At 39.8% G+C, this 18,061-nt stretch overlaps 1 long non-coding RNA gene across 1 annotated transcript in view; it reads right to left on the bottom strand.

The window, feature by feature from the left end:
* Positions 1-7,044: 7,044 nt before the first annotated feature.
* Positions 7,045-18,061, bottom strand: part of LOC120571641 — a 36,449-nt gene continuing 25,432 nt past the window's right edge. The window contains exons 2-3 of the long non-coding RNA XR_005641252.1: positions 7,937-7,990; positions 7,045-7,308 (exon numbers count right to left, since the gene is read on the bottom strand). This is a non-coding gene — a long non-coding RNA (uncharacterized LOC120571641). The remainder of the gene's footprint in view (positions 7,309-7,936; positions 7,991-18,061) is intronic.

Here is an 18,061-nt window from a genome sequence, read left to right as displayed (position 1 = left end):
GAAGAACGGAGGCACATCGCTTAGGTGATTAATTATCCATGTCACCAGACGGGACAATGAGCAAAAAAAAGTCAGATTTTCTTTTTTTTTTTTATAAATGCATTTCAGAGTGAGGATTCGATTGGGGTAATGACAGCCATATATTGATGGATGACCACGGGCTAGTATTAATCAGAAATACAGATATGGGATGTTACCAGGACACAGGAGTAGGAGTGTGTGTGTGTGTGTGTGTGTGTGTGTGTGTGTGTGTGTGTGTGTGTGTGTGTGTGTGTGTGTGTGTGTGTGTGTGTGTGTGTGTCCCTATGGAAATCAGCAGAGAAAAATTACAAAGAAGCCTCAACTCTCAAAACCTGTAAAGAATTTAAGAAAAGATAGTATAAACCAGCAGATTTTACATAAAGTATTTTAGTAATTAGATTATGTGAAGAGTCTGTGTGTGTTATGGACTCTTTATGAAAGCCATTTTGGATTTATCTATTAACGTAATAGCTCAAATTATTTAAAAATGAATGACTTTAGTTTGACTTTTTGCCAGTTTTAATGCCAATTAAACAATTTTCCACCATGACTCCACCTAACCAATCTAACTACTCATAACTGTAGCTTGCTCACAGCCAATTTAAAGAGCGCCTAAAGTCAAAGAATACTTTTACGACGAGTGAAAAACTGCCATGCACAGCAGTTGAGATCATTTGCTTTAATTGCCATCTGTCATACTGAAAATTCTACCAGAAGAAAATTTTAGAGCAGACATTTAAGCTAAGAAATTGCGTCGATTCTTATTAATGAATCGGACATTTTTGTATCTGACAAGCTGTGGTTGAAAGACTGCAACCAAGAGGATCTTGTCTCAGGGATGCTGGGTACACACTTGGGGCCACTTATGTAGCCTGGTCAGGCGAAGAGAGAGGTTCAGGTCATTTTATCCCTCATTACATGGGTATACATGTCAAATATCTACACCCTGGAGCCCCATCATTTTTCTTCGTCTTTTAAAGCCTTTTCTTTTCAAACATGCAGCCAAAATTTAAAGTACTATCGCTCTAAGAATACTGTTGGAGTATACTCGCAATGCAAAAAGCGGAAATTAGCATAAGCTTTCTTGTTGTTAGGGAAGATAATTATTAGTCTATTTGACAAACTGTGTGTCAAATTCTACATTTCCAAATTTTCAGGATTTCTAAAAACAAAAATATGATATAACAAAATGTAGAATGATCCTGTCAGCACCAACTTATCCTTTAATACACAACAACCTGACTTTACATAGGATTACCTGACACTGGGTTAAGAGAGTTGTTGACCTCGACACACATAATGCTGCACACATTGCAGCAATATTACTTTATAACTGGATCACATATGGCAGTTGCCCTTTCCTGCATCTTTCAATATTAAGTGCTGCATTTTCAAACAGAAGCTATACAGTTTAAGTTGGCTGAAGGCCACGATATATCAAATTGGAGACAGCCGGCCTTTAAATAAAAAAAGAATGCCTGAATATGAATGAATATAATCCTGGGTTAGAAAGATACTTGTTATTCAACCCTTGCCTCTTACAATTCTTTGTTCTTTTTAACTACTTACTTTTAAGCTGCAAGTCCATGAAGATCTTAATTCCTTGTGTTTTGAAAGAAGCTTGTGTCAATACAGCTGTCCTACAGATGACAGAAAACAAGCTTTTCTTTAAAACTTTGAAGTAGAGCTGTGATCAGAGCAGAAGCTCCATTTTTTTGGTGACGCTGACTAGCCAATATGTCAGATTTAAAACTGGAGCAATATTGGTTCACTATATGCTAATGTGTGTGTCTTTTCTCACTGAAACGGGAGGGTTAGATTTGTGGCTGAAAATCAGTTGTGGTATGAATATAAAAACGAAGAAGTGTTATGTATATGAGGAAGAAATGAAATTCAGTGGGGTGGCAGGAAGAGTGACCTCTTTACCTATTGATTCCATTCTGTCTGAATGGCAGATCACCAGGGTGTGAGAAGCACATTAATTTTGAAAAGTGTCAAAACAGCTCCCTTTGACAAACTTTTGACATACCTCACACTTACTGAGGCTTTTCAGATTATACAAAGCTATTTCAAGAATGGTTCTTTTTTTTGCTTTACCACCTTCAAACATGTCTATGGGTTTGTGTATTGGGCTGGTAACACTTTACTTGACAGTATCGACATAATCGTGACATGACACTGTGATGAACATGTCGTAAACCTTATAAACAAGTCATAAACGTTTATGACTTCCGTCATTAAGTGTCATTTGGTTTTTGTCATGACAAGTTGACATTGTTTGGGTTGTCTTGATTATGACAACTTGACATTAATCAAAAGGGACATGACCAGAAGTTGTCTTGGTCATGACTAGGGTTGCAACATTCTGGGAATTTTCAAAGTTGGAAACTTTCCATGGGAATTAATGGGAATAAACGGGGAATTAATGGAAATAAACTGGATATTTTTAATATTGCTTGTGTAGTGAACCACAGTGAGGTGTTGTGAACACAACTCCAGTAGTCCAGCAAAACTCCTCCCTTAGCTCCACCCCCTGCCCAGGTGCAGTATTATCAGCCTTTTGCTGGTCCCTGGTGGTGGTTGCCTGCTGAAGGTGGTGAGTAGGGTCCCCATTTTCAGTCTTTCTTGGTGATTTAAAGTTGACCCCCCAACTAACATGTGCCTTTTTGTGTTTTAGGTTCACCTGTTGCTGTTGTGCTTTACTTTGTTTTTGTTAGGTTTGCCTTTTCTTTAGTTTATTTATTAAGTTTGTTTACTTTGAATATATTTCGGTTATTTCGCTTGAGTATATGTTCTAAGATTGTTTAGTTACAAACGGGGTTGTTGGTTTTTGTTAATTTTTGATTCTTTGTTTCAGGAGTGTCTTTCTTTTGTTCCCTTGCTTTTTTGATTTGGCCTGGGTGTCCTCAGGTGAGCGGCTAGGCACCGTGTTGGAACCTCGCTCCCGTTGCATGCAAGTAGGCACTGGGACTCTTTTAGTGCATATTTTGTTGTAGTGTTTGTAGTGTTGCCCCCCAGACTTGGGAGCCGGGGTATCCTTACCAGTAGTCTGCCCCCACTGAAGCCCCAGCCCACCTATTTTAGTTTATTATATGTATTTCATGGGAGTTTTTAGTATTGTTATAGTTGTCTTCTTTTAGATCATTTTTGTTAATAAAAACATTTGTTCTGTTTTACGTACTGTCTCACCCTCATCAGTTTCGAACCTGTGTCCTTATTAGAATTTAGTTTTCATAACCGGGAACTTAAATGTAGTTGGGAATAAAACATCTTGCAGCATAATCTTGGTTAAAACAACCTGATTTAATGCAACTTCAGTTGAATGTCCTCTCTATATTCGTCAATGACATGCACACATGCAGTAATCAGCATAGGCTACTACATACTTGCCAACATTTAGTTTTGAAAATACAGGAGCTTTTTTCTTTTTTTGGGGGGGGGGGGGCAATACATAACAAGTCAAGTCAAGTCAAGTCAAAGTTTATTTATACAGCACTATTTATACAGACAAGCTGACCAATGTGCTTTACAGAGCAATAGAATATCACACGACAGACAAAACAAGAAAAATTAAAAACAAATTAAACACTATTAAAAGCAATTGAATAGAAGTGTGTTTTCAAGAGTGACTTGAAAATTGACAAGTCAGAAGCAGAGCGAATATGAGAGGGCAAGCTATTCCATAGTGTCGGGCCAGCAATGGCAAAGGCACGATAACCTCTGTGTTTTAACCTGTACTGTGGTATGGATAAAAGTTTCTGTGTACCTTATCTGTAATGATCTGTACCTGTAAGATCCCTGGAAGGAGTGTATTGCTCTAGGAGCTCCGATAAATAGAGGGGAGCTTGATTGTTAAGACACTTATAAACAAATAAAAGAATTTTAAAATCGAAAATAACCCATTGCTATTAACCTATGTGTGTTAATTGTATAGCCCACTTGTTCTTGATAGGCTGGAAACAATAGACAGCGCTGATGGTTAGCTTAGCACGCATATAACCATAACCATAGTAAATCAAAGGCAGCATGCTAGCTACCTTCATATATTAAGCTAAAAGGTCAATGGTTTGGGCTACTACTTAGCCTACTGCAGGGCTATTGAGGCCACACCCACTCAACATTGTATTCACTGTAAATGTCTGTCTCCTTATTACAAAACAAAATGTTTATATTTAGGTTTGTATAAGATGGAGTTTGTATGAATTACCCAACATTTCCAGTTAATTCTCATAAATTCCCATTAATTCCCATCAATTTCAATAATTTCCATGAATTCCCATGAAAGTTGGAATGTTTCCAAAACTACCCTGCTTAACTTTCAATGGAAAGTTTCCGGAAATTTACTGGAAAATGTCTGCCCCTTTGCAACCCTAGTCATGACAAGTTGACATTAAATTTGTTTGCGATGTCTTTGTAATGACAACATTAACATGGATGAAATTACCAGAAGATGTATTTGTCATGACAACTTGACATTAAATATCTTTGGCGTGGCCTTATTAAGATAACTTGATATTAAACAGGATGACATTACCAGAGGATGTCTTTGTCATGACAACTTGACAAACAGAAAATCCACCTCTTGTTGTATTAGTGACATGTTGACATAATGATTATTATAATTAGATGTGCAAGGTTAAAGACCAATTCTAGCACTTTGTCAGATAGATGTGTGACAGGCTATTTCACAAAATTGGTTGTCATGTGTAGTCCAGGCTTAATAATGACACTCCTATATTATTTTATTTTGAGACATTCCTTTTGTTTTCCAAGATATTAAAGTGGTCAAAAGTAGTTGGTAAAGCTTTGATGGGCTTGTAAATAAGCAAATGGGTGAACTTGGGTCCATGAGCTGACCAATCAGCTATCAACTAGGCTACGTTAGATCGCTACATTTACGTCTCCTCACGTCCCTTTTGGTGCCTGCATTGGAACATAGGAGGCCATTATTCACTGAGTAAGATAAAAATAATGACATTTAGTGAAATAAATCAATTCTACATACTAAATACTATCTAATACTGGCTATGCTTTGTTGTAAATAGAGCGAAAGAGAGCTGTGTCTGAATCCACTGCCGTCACGGAGTTAAAGGCAGTGAATTCCGTTAAAATGGTGAGTCACTCCTTAGCACTAGGCCTTGAGTTCGCTAGCATCCATGCTAATCGGTGCTAAAAGCGCAAAGCTAACGGGTTAGGTAAGGTACTGTATTCATATGCTAATAGGGTAATTAGCCACAAAAGCCTAGTGGAGTATTGCATATTGCCTGTGAAAAGGCTAATGATTATATATATAATGTTGCTTTTCAACACTATTGCTAGCTGTGGGTATTTTGTTGAATGAATGTTAGTACAAATTGTGAGTTTAATTGTTTAACTGGAGTTCATGGTGAAGTAACTTAAAGAGGCTAATTTTTAGTGCATTCTTTCTACAGTTATCTGTGCAGGGAGGGATAAATAAAGATGCATGTCTTAATGCCTCTAGATTACAACACTGTAGTTTAAGTTATGGGAAAATAATACAATTTGAGAGATGTTTACATGCAATTTATGCAATTATATTTAGGATAGTGTTAATGTTACTAAGGTTCCATACAACTTGAATTATAAATGTATTTTTTGTATAAAGGTTGCCTATTAATATAAATGTGCTTTTGATACCTGAAAGGCTACAGGATCGAGACTCTGAACTTAGATGGATTGCCCCGGATTCCTTCTTCATAGTGGAAGGACAAACCGAAACCAAACTCATATGGGCCCCAACGTTGAACATCTCTGAACTCTTCTCATCAAAGAACAATTGAGTTCATAGAACTGAAAAGGGTTTCTTTTATGTGCGTACTTTATTATTTCAGTTGTTATTTTTCATACCTGTGTTTATCTATATGTATGCCATATTTCTGGTTATATTAATACACTTCTCAAACTTTATCCTGGTTTTCTCGTTACTAACGTTCAATTCTCTGGCTCTTAATCTAGTTTTCCTCTGGTTCTGGTCCAAATTCACACTGGTATCAACTACATAACACCACTGTCAACAAAGATTTTTACATCACATGATAATGTGTTAGGAAGGTAATTTGGTGTGCGATGGCACTTCATAAGACATGTCTTATCCTTCATGATATCTTAATGACAAATCAAAATGGTACCACTTTACTTGAGGTCTAAGAATCTATCCATTACACGGTCATAATAGTGTCATGACAGGCAGTTAATATCCTGTCATACATCTGACCAAGTGCAAGAATTGCACATCTAGTTGTCATAATCAAGACAAATTTAATGTCAACTTGTCATGACAAAGACAACTTCTGGTAATGTCCCTTTGATTTAAGGTAACCTTCCAAAAACAAAAAAACCAAAAAAAAATCCAACTTTCCCCCCCCAAAACTGAATGACACTTAATGACAGAAGTCATAAATGTTTATGACTTGTTTATAAAGGTTTATGACACGTTCATGACAGTGTCATGTCACGGTTATGTCGATACTGTCAAGTAAAGTGTTACCATTGGGCTTCACATATAAAGCTTTAAAAGCATGTTCATGCTAACGGCCCATAAATCACATCTGAGTGAGTAAATGTGAGAGATATTGACATTTTTGGAAATATGCGTATTCGCTTTCTTGCCAAGAGTTAGGCGAGAAGATTGATACCACTTAGATATTATTAGTAGGGCTGTCCATCGGTTAAAATACTTAATCACAATTCGCAATTAATTGCACATTTGTGTAAGCAATAAAGCATGTTACTCAGAGCGGGAAGACTCTCTTTAGATTAAGTGTGTGGCTTCTAAAAGAGGCTTTTATTTGTGATTCAGGATCAGGTTTAACCTCCTAAGCCCTGCCTCTTCAGAGCGCAATGTTACATGTAAACTTTGGGTTTTAATTGTTGAAATGATTTTCATTGTTCATTCAATAATTATTTTATTTTCTGTTGGATTGTACTGTATTTTTACAAATGTTTATCATGTGAAGCACTTGTTGACTTTATCTGTAAAAAGGTGCTATATCAAATAAACATATTATTATTATTATTATTATTATAATAATAATAATAATAATAATAATAATAATAATAATAATATCACATCCATGGCAGTCAACGTCTTCCTCTTGCCGTGCTCAGTGTTAAGGGACGGCATCACGGATCACGTTGTCCGGTAACACCTTCCGCACACCGCATGTCTCCTCGTAGATCAGACCGGAGATGCTCTTCACTCCGCCACGGCGAGCCAGACGGCAGATGGTGGGTTTGTTGATCCCCTGGACGTTATCACCGTTTCTCCTAGCCATCCAAAACATTACTGCTGCATCGCTTCTTGATTACCCAAATTATTACCCGTTAATTCCCAATATGTTATTATTGTGTTCATTTTGACAGCTGTAATTATTAGCTTAGCTTAGAATAAAGACACAGCTAACCTGGCTCTGTCAAAAGCTAACAAGATCTGCCAGCCAACACCTCTAAACCTCCATGTTTCATCTCATTTCCTGAAGTCTCTGTTGCCTGGCAAAATCAAGGCTTCAGGAAGTTACTGCTCCTGGCCAAGAAATAGTCTAACACATAAACCCTAACGCAACCTGTCGTTTCTGTACATATTAAAAACAGACAAGACATGATGTGTTATTGGTTCTTATATGCGGTGCTGGTAGGCAGAGTTACCTTTTGAAAGAGCCAGCCTACCCGTTTCCAGTCAATAACAATTCCCAAACAACATGTGCGCTTTTGAAAACCCAGAAATCACAGTACTTACAGTGTGTATGTAATCATCAGCTACATTTATACTGCCATTGTATGTGTCTGGTTTACCATTGTGCAGCTGTGAAGGTTTCAGTTTGTGACAAATTCATTCTGACAGCTGACAACGCCACAAACTCCTGACATATGTATTCCTTTTAAGTAAACCACTTACCAGTGTAGAGTTCAGATTCGGGTCACCACCCAGAGCGCAAACTGGTGGGAACAACTGAGGTGGAAAAACAGAGACTATAATTGGTAGGATGTTGCATCTCCCTAATTCTGTTAAACCTAAAAACCTGCTTAATACACCTCAACGATACAGTGAGTGTACGGGGAGGAGTGGCCACAGCTTTGTGGTGTTTGGATTAACCCGTCTTATTAGTTTGTCCCTTTCTTTTATATCCAAACTGTGTAAACTTTGCAGGATTTAGGCTAACTCCTGTGAAGAGTGATGTAGTAGACTTACTATTTACAGTAGCTGCGGTGTGAACATGATCATTGAAGCATTGGCTTGGTTCAATAACCTTATCAATGTTCTGCAGAGCTGTGGCCAATTTGTGCTCTTATTGTAACAGTGACATATCTCACAGAAGCAACAAGTGAATGATGGAAAAATAAAGCCTATTGTGTCGTCTACTCAGGATGTTGTAAAGCTACTTATGAGATGAGTCATGAGTAAGTCTGCAGAAAAAATGGCTTGAGAAGGAATGGAAAAAAAATAAGTATTATTTTTACAATATCATAGATTGGTAGATTGGTTGTATTGATGAATTGTTGGCAAACAAACTCAGTCACCAATAAGAGGCACGTCTCCTTATTAAGTCTTCATGAAAAGTAAGTGAGAGCAATCGTAGTTAAAGTGTTCGTTTGGGTTGAAGCAGCTGGAAGAAAAGATAAATGTCTGAGAGAGGGATGGGTGTGCCGTCTTGAATTTCTGCCCGACAGCCACGACACAATAACAGCTTTTGCTTGTTCCCCTGTCACTTATTGTAGCTGACAAGATGTTCCAAAATCCAACACTAACAATGCAAGACTGCTTCTCACATTTAGCCATGTTTACTTATTTTTTCACATTCTTGACATTATTACACAAACACACACTACTTTATCCACACAGTTACAAGGCCAGAAAATGTATTTAGGCCAAATATTTACATTGAAAAACACATCAGAATGTACATTGGCCCAGAATATAGGTTACATGTCCAACATTAATTATTAATTCTCTGGTAGAGCTACAGGAGTTTAACATGGCAAAAGAATCCACAGCCATGCTAGCGGCTCTGAGCGACTGTACTTAGGCACAACAGTGCATTGAGCTAAACGCTAATGTTAGCATGTTAATATTCTCACAATGAGAATTTAACATGCTGATGTTTAGCAGGTAAAATGTTTACCATGCGCACTCTGGATTGAGTGTAGAATGCTAAGTTTGCTAATTGGCACTGAACGCAAATTACAGTTAGGGCTAATGGGAATGTCAATGTTTTGCCGGTATTTGGTCATTAACCAAAGTACAAAACCGGCCAACATAACAACAAACCATCATTGCCACGACAAGAGCCAAATTGCTAAAAACCTGTCTTACACATAGATGTCAATCAGTACATACTAAATTCAAAGCCGGAAACCACATTGTAGCATGGCATCTAAGATGCGATGCATACATCTGAATGTGGCTTCTAATGTAACCCAGTGCTTCAGCATATGCAAGGGTTGGCTGGGGTCCGCATGACATAAATGTCATCATCAGAGGGTGTACGTGTAGGCTTTGTGCGAAACGTCTTCATACTGCCATGTTTTTGTGACCACACGGACATGTCTGCACAGCCACCAAGTGGCTATTCAAAAGTATAACCGAGCCTTGAGACAGAACTGTATGGCCTATGTATATCCCTATGAATAGGGGTGGATACAGAAGCAGAAAAAAAAATGAAAAGATTGCTCTATGAAGTGTAGATCATGTGTGGGAGCTGCACGTGGTGGAGAGGGAATACTGAAACATAGGGAATACAGAGAGAAGAGAAAGAACAATTAAAATGTCTATGTGATGGTTGGAGGAGCAGTAAAAACACACCTTATTTGTATTCTTAGCAGATTGTACTTGCCTTTAGCTTTTACTGCGGCTCAAACACCTAATTTTATGATATATTAATTTCTTTACATAATATTTTTATTTACAGAGGCAAGTCCATTAAGAATGCCTTATTTTTTACTGCTCAGCCATGATGTTGTTATTGTTTCTGAGGATACACATGGTGAGTCATCCTTTGAAAAGGTCCTTATTTAAAAAAAAAAAAAAAAAAAAAACACTGTGCTGAGTAAGATCTGAGGAAGGCAAAACCAGGCTGGATTTATCAGGGCCTGCAGCATTAAAAGTAAATGAGAGAGTAAAGTAAATATAATACAGTTCTGGGAGGCATGTCTTGCCTATGGAGTGAATCCAGAGCCTCAGCTGAGATGTGGAAAGGAAGTAGGGATGCCCAATATATCAGCAATAATTTCGGTATCGGCCGATGTTAGTAATTTTTTTTTATACTTCAGGCTAATGTGCACCGATGAGTATTTCCGTTTAGCTGCCGTTGTGGGTCAGGGCGGCGATAGTTTATGCTTTTGGGTATTTTTTTGGCCACGCTGAGTTTGTGATGTAGTGACACAGCACATTATGTACATGCTGGTAAATATTGGTTATCTCAACCCGAGACCCATGGTGTGATAAGAGTCTGCAGGATTTCCCTCCTCCCCCCCACCCCCTTTGAATATGTGCTAATCAGTCAAATCAGCTGCCATAGCATCTAATTGAAGAAAAACAACCCGCTGATTTTGGTGGTACAGTAATTCCTTGGTTTGAGGTTCATCCAACCACCCAATTTACCAACCAAGCTAACATCCACTGCCATCCCCAGGGCTGTGCCGCTGGTGTGGCCATATTCATCTTGATAAAACTACTCAATGTGTTAGGGTACACCACTTAAACATGGGTAGCCAACAAGGCCTGAATGTGCTACTTAAGACAGAATGCATTTGGAAATGAAGCAGGTACAACTGTGATTGGTTTGATTTCAGCTAAACAAAACGGCATCCTCATCAGAGCTACCTGTGTCCCATCAGCCCCGTCATGTCCTCCTGTTGATATATGACCACTGTGGAGGAGAGCGGGTCTATAACATTAAGACCTACACACAAAAAGAAAAACCAAGAAATACGCACATGGGGAATCTAGGAAGACTTGTGCACAGGTGGTGTGAGTAATGGGGGTACCCAAGTAGGGTCAATGTGCCGTTTTCACACTAAAGGTGCACCATTAGCCAATGCCAGAGGGTCCGTCCAAGCCCCCTGCACACTATTAACCCACTTGCAGGGCCACTGGACTAGGAAATGGGGGATAAGGGGATTTAGCCCAGAGGAATACCTGTGTGTGTCTGTGAAATTGCATGCATGTGTGTGCAGTATAAGCATAAATATGCAGAGCCAGATAAATGTGAGACTGCTTATTTTGGCACGTGGCATGTGCAGAAGTGTGTGCGTGTGTGGTTATGTTTCCATGTCAGTAGAGGCTGCTTGCCTGGAATGTGTTCACACATGCAGTCAGATGAATGAAGCGGAGGGGTCGGAGTTGAGCTGTGACAGTGGAAGCTGTCAGCACTGTGGTGTGTGTGATGTATGGGCTCATCCGTCACTACCAGCCCCTTTCTGTGGAGGGGGGTGGAACAGTACTCCCAACATCATTTCCAATTCTTCCCTCAGTCAATTTTCATCTTGAATTGTATCTGAGCTGTATTGTTCCTTGTTGAGATCAATTTGCATTTCTTCTTTTATTCCTTGTTTAAATGTTGGCACAGACGTGTGAGACTGGGTAAATATTGGTAGTTTCTGCTTTGTCTCGCTCCATCTTTTTGAGTATTATGATGCAAATGTTTGCCTGTAGATGGGCTCGACAAGTGAGAAAACATGGGCATGCAATAACAAGAATAAAACTGGAAAATGCATGACTTCAAATCCATTTCAAAAGGAATATGAATCATTAAAACAAAAACAACTTTGGCTATGTTGTTGCAGATGTTGGAGATAGATTTAAATATACACAGTTTCTAGGCTCTCTCATCTGGATAAGTTAAATGAAAACACACACACACACACACACACACACACTCACTGGCCTGTGTGCAGCTTCCAGGGACTCAGACTGAATACCAAGGGACACACTGGTGCCACAATGCCAACATTCTGCCAGTTGGCCACACCTGAGTCAAACCCCACAGAGGATGAGACACAGCTGCAGAGCAAATACACTTTGACACACATACATGGTGTGTGAGTATTTGTGTTTGTGTAAAAGACTGAGATAAAGCCCAGAGGATACAGTAAAAGAAAAAGAATGCTGACAAGGAGAACTCAAACGACTTAAAATAAAATGAATTCCTTGCAGGCCAAAGTTGCTGATGCTAAGTGTATTTTCTTCTTTACCGATCTATACCCTTATGTCTTGATTGTTTTTTTACTTGGTTAAAATAGATCTGCATAATGGATGCAAAAAGAAAAAGTTTCTCAAATAAGTGCTGCTTAGTGAGGACACAGTTGGTGACAATACACTTCATCCCTCCAGATACCCACGGTATCCAATTCTCTGCCTGGGAAATATTAATAGCCCTGTGTAAGGTACGTCTTTGAGATTAAGTGCAATAGTAGGGGATGTGTTACCTCATGTCCCTTTACTTGAAAGGCCTACTGATACACATTGAGCAGTCATCACTGAGATCCCTTTATGGCCGTCCATTCTGTCCTCGTGAATTACATCTCAAATAATTTCCACCTTTGTTCATGCACGGCAGTGCCAAGAGCCCCGTGTCTGACACGTGTATAAATCAAAGAGCAGTTCACCGTTTGGAGGTTGCCGGATGCAAGCCATCGTTGGGGTCATGCTGTAAAGTATGGACATGAGCGTTCTCCATAACGCCGTGCCAAGAGCAGATGCAGAGCCAATCGCAAGGTATGACAAGTGCACATAAGCATGTTTTATATTGCTAGTTTTATGCCTCACCATGTTTACATCAATCACGTTAGAAGAGAACATGCCCTTCAACAGCAGCACGTTGTGCACGTTCTTACAGCGAGCTGCGATAAAGACAGAGCACAAGCTTTTTGGTTCCCTGAGGTTAGGCTAATTCTAGCTGTCCAGGAGAAACAACTATATATATATATATACATACATACACACACACACACACACACACACACACATACACACACACATATATACATACACACAAATAAATCATCTGTATCGAACTTTTCCGCTTGTTGAGATCATTTTCTTGTATTTTTTTCTCTTTTTGTCATCCTAGTGAAGTGAAAGAGCACCTTATTTTGGGTTGCATTCGGGGTGCTACGGAAAAACACCACCCACACCGGCTGTGACTCATGCAGCAAAACACGTGTTTGCATAACTCTAAATAATTGCATAGCATCTCTGTCCAAAAATCTAGTTATGCCCTTCTTCCCCTTTCCTTTTACTCCCTTCTTCCCCCCCCCCCTCCCACCCCCCCACAGTGAAAGACACAAACAAGAAAACCAATAACTCGCAGGCCTCTGAGACTGTAACAACTGAGCTACAAATGATATTAACCGTACCATCCAATTCTCTTTGAGGCGAGCATGCTCACTATGTACAACAACCAACCTGCCACTTATTCATAGAGCGAAAAAAAATAACAGGCCACTATCTGGGGCCAGTATCCACAGACGCCTGTGGGATTCGCAGAATCTTGCACGGCTGCCCCCTAATTAACTGTTCTCCTCTAACAAATACTGATTGTTTGTGAAAGCCCCGCTTTCCTTTCTTGATGCAGCTTTCCGCAGATTATGGTCTTTACTTCCAGCCGGCTTAATGGCGAGCAGGAGTGTGGTCGCCGTGATCCTCTCCGAACCGTCTCTTCATCGTCACTCGTTAATGGGACGTTTCCATTAGCAACACCAGCAACGCTTTTGCATTGCAAGGAGAGGGGTGGGGAGGGCTGGCAGAGCAAAATGGGACGTGGCAAGGACTAGGATGGTGGATGCTTCTCTGTGCTGCTGCTGTCAAGTGTAGGTGCGCATTTTCCTCGTTTAAAAAAAATAAAAAAGGTACGTTGTTGAAGGCCGGGTCATAGAGTACATTCCGATCCCAAAGGCCATATACCGTATTTTACTGTTGGTCCAGGGTGGCTGCATTTATTATTATTTTCATCCTTCAGGCTTCCTGTGTCTCTATCACTCTGCTTTGTGTGGTGCTGGTGGTCTCTGAGGCAGCAAAATTCAGTGTTAATGCATCACTACCACTTGTCAGGCCTGTTGGAATAGATTTTGAAGAGGATGTAAGAGGACGCTGCTAGAGGAAATGAATAACCCAAGGCCTACATTATGGCCTTATTGACAGACAGAACAACTCCTTCACACAGCTCTCACGGTCTTTCTCGTGCTCTCTCTCTGTGAACATGCACGTTAATATTACCAACACAAAAAAAACAAGACAACATTTTGTCTGAGTTAGGAATATACAGTATATGACATGCAGAGGTAGGGCATTTGGCAAAAAAAAAAAAAAAAAAAAAAGGATTTTGCTCTACACAAGCCAAACTCTTTGCAACAGCATGAATATTAAATATGCTTTTGTTGGTGCTAAATACCTGCACTGTAACTGAAATATCTTAAAATGCTGGCTATCTACATCCAGCCATACATTTCTGAATTATTAACACACACACACACACACACACACCTCAGAAAATTGAAAATTCAACATGGTTTCCAGCTCCAAAATTCACTAATTGGAGGTATTCATTTTCAGCCAAAATAAGCCATACACTATATTGGATTATAAGTCTTAATGTTCATGCCTCAATTTCACACTTTGAATAAAAAACTAAGTGTTTAAATTGTGCAGCTCCTTAAGCACACAGGTCTGGTGGAAATATTCCTAAAAAGGGACGACATGATGACCTTTGAAAACCCTGAGGCAGCCAGTTGATTGGCTGTGAACGGATGGATTCCCAAACCCCACTTAAAAGGACACAGTAGGAGAGATGAATTAAAGTGTTGAAAGTACCGCTGTTCATCCTTTTTTTGTTTGCGGTTTTCTGTGAGTTTTGAAAAACTGCATGTCAGCAGTGGCCTAAAGGTTAAGTGGGCTTGTTACAGAGGCTTCTAAAGATTTTTCTTACGTTCACAAGTTTTTTTTTTTCCTCCTCTGCACAAAGCCCGTCCTCCTCTGCTTCCATTCTCGACCCCTGTCAATACCTCTCTTTGGGATTCTGGACATTTGCGTCGGTCTTCCTCCATCATCCTCATGCCGTTTCCACTCGAGAGTTTCTTTCTTTAGCTGGTCTCGTCTTTCACCAGAGCCTTTTGTCCTGCCCTCCTCCCTCATTCTCTCCTCATTTCTTTCTGTCTTACCAGTCTCTCAGTGGCTTTGTGATTTCCCATTTCCTCCTTTTCCATCTTACTTCTCAACTTGCTTCAATTCTTTTCCTGCGCTCCATTTCCACTTCTTTCAAATCATTATATATTCTCGCCTCCGTCTTTCCTTCCCGGTCAGCCCCATGAACTTCTTCAAAGTCCCCATTTTCATTTATTTTCAACATTTTTGTATTGCCATTTATGGAGGACATCAAGGGACATGGAAATAGAAATAGAGCATTTCTTTATTTAATAGGAATTAAAAAAAGGAATTAATAAATTGGTTTTTGAATGCAAGAAGTAAAAAGATCTCTAATCTCTAAAAAGATTGTCCTAACTAAACGGTAAATAAATACATCATTTGAAAATACATTAATGAATTCCTAAATAACAAAGAGCATTTAAAAATGCTTTTGAAAATGCAATTTTAAAAACAAATAATTGAATTCACAAACCACATTAAGAATACAGCTTTTAGTAAGGCATTTAAAAGGGCTATTCCTTTTCTAATTTCAGAATCCATTTCCTTGCTGCTTTTCCTATCTAATTTGGAATTTGCCTTGTGATGGTTGGGTAAAACAATGCAAATGATTGGTTAAGGAATGCTCTATTTCAATTTCCATATCCCTTGAGGTCCTTGTTGTTGTCTGTCTATACTTTTGTACTTTAGTCGGCTTTGTTGACTTCTCCTGTGAAGCTCTCTGGGGTCTGATGCCACCAGACAGGAGAGCTGGTTTTGGGAGCATGTGTTCTAATGTGTACACAGCCTTCCCAGTTAAGCATTGTGTAATATCTTTGCTTCAGATACTGTACATGTTAAAACACCAAGGGCTAGATTTATCAAGCCGTTTGCGCCCGTTTCCAGGCGCTAATTGGTCGCAAAGACGGACGTAACTGATGCGGGCTATTTACAAACAGGGCGCACTTGGGTAAAATCGCAGATTGTCTGCCACATGAGCGAGAAGAGACAAGTTGCGCTTTCAATATGCGTTCGTGGGAAGGTCGTGGGGAAAGTGGGAGTTCCACCCCAAAAACAGTGGGAGGATAAGCGCAAAGTGCACCTAATTATATATTCCGTGGTATTTACAAAGACTGTCAGTAAGAGTGCGCGGGGAAATTCTCAGCCTCTTAAAAGGAACATGCCGACTTATTGGGAATTTAGCTTATTCACCGTAACCCCCAGAGTAATACAAGTCGATACATACCCTTCTCATTTCCGTGCGTGCTGTAACGCTGTCTGACGGCTCCAGCATTAGCTTAGCCCAGCACAGATCCTGCAGGTAACTGGTTCCAACTAGCCTACTGCTCCTAATTGTGACAAAAGTGACAAAATAACGCCAACATGTTCCTATTTACATGTTGTGATTAGAGTCACGCAGCGGTGTACAAAAATACCGTTAGCGACAGAGACACAGCCATCTTTTATCCCCCGCAAAAAAAAAACCAGGAACTATATTCTCAGACAGGCTTGCTGCGAGCATATCACACTATATTCTTCCGCCTGAGAATATAGTTCCCGGTTTGTTTACGGTTAGAAGACAGCTGTGTCTCATGTTACGTTGTTTTTTGTACACGCTGTGACTCTACAAATCACAACATGTGAATAGGAACACGTTGGCGTTATTTTGTTACTTATTCGGAGCAGTAGGATTACTGGAACCATTCACCTGCCTGTTCTGTGATGGGCTTGGAGATGTCAGACAGCTTTACAGCACGCACGGAGATGAGAAGGGTATGTATCGACTTGTCGAACTCTGGGGGTTACGGTGAATAAGCTAAATTCCCAATAAGTCGGCGTGTTCCTTTAAGAGCAGGTCTAAACCAGCCGCAATCGAGTTTCCTCGTAGACCTTTATGCCGCTGGTGAAATGGCAACAGTAATTTGAGCAAGACGAAGACATAGGCGAGGCTGAAAATATTTTTAACACAAGAATCACACTTTGTCAGTGAACACAACATCATTTAGCGTTACAGATCAAGCAGCCATGCAATATTAGAGTTTCTGATAGAAATCAAAGATGAAATTGAATCTCTCTCTCAGCGTTCACATCCCATTCCAGCAGTTGTTAAACTCCTCGCTACATTAAATATTGGCATCAGGATTATTTCAAACAGTCATAGCATCAGCAGTGGGAATATCACAGTCTGCACTCAGCCATATCATAGCACCAGTACCGCTTTGCTACAGCGCAATTTACGTATAGTGGGCGGAGAAAGACGCTGATTGCCTGATGGGTGTCAGGGTTGATAAATACTACGCAAAATGTGAAAGCATAGCGTGCGCTATTACTGAACTCGCATAAACAGACGCAGCGCAAACTGCGCTAGTGTTAGTAAATTAGGCCCCAAGAGTTACCTTTTATAGACTTGGTGGGCTTATATTTAAACATTTGCATTCATTTTTGTATATGCATTTTAATCCAGCCAGCGGTGGACTACAATTCCATTGTCAAACCACACTGGTGTGAGCAAAATGCTTTCAATATCCAAAATTGAGTTGATGTATGGATATTACATTTATCCAGTAAGTTCTACAAAAATGTAGCTTCAACCTTACGGCCACTTTTAGCAGTGGGGGGCCACAGAATTTCAACCTTAGTAGTTTGATGCATCTTAGGATGTGTTCAGGCCGAAAATAGTGCTTCTTCTAACGGGCTCAGGCATTTACTTATTGACAGTTTTCTTTTTACATGACTCTTTTGCGCTTTTTGCGGTAGGCTCTTCTTCTGGCTCTCGTTGAGAGCCAGAAGCCAGGCTGCTCCCGTAGCCTGCCTTGCTTTGCTCTCTCGTATAGTCTTTGTCTCCGTGTATTTCGAGAGTGTCTCTCTCTGCACTGTTCCAAAAACCAAGAATTATGGATTTGA

This window comes from Perca fluviatilis, chromosome 13, assembly GCF_010015445.1.
Source record: "Perca fluviatilis chromosome 13, GENO_Pfluv_1.0, whole genome shotgun sequence".
In the NCBI taxonomy this organism is placed as follows: Eukaryota; Metazoa; Chordata; class Actinopteri; order Perciformes; family Percidae; genus Perca; species Perca fluviatilis.
The sequence above is the reverse complement of the archived record's forward strand: the minus strand, read 5'-3'. Positions and strand labels throughout refer to the sequence as shown.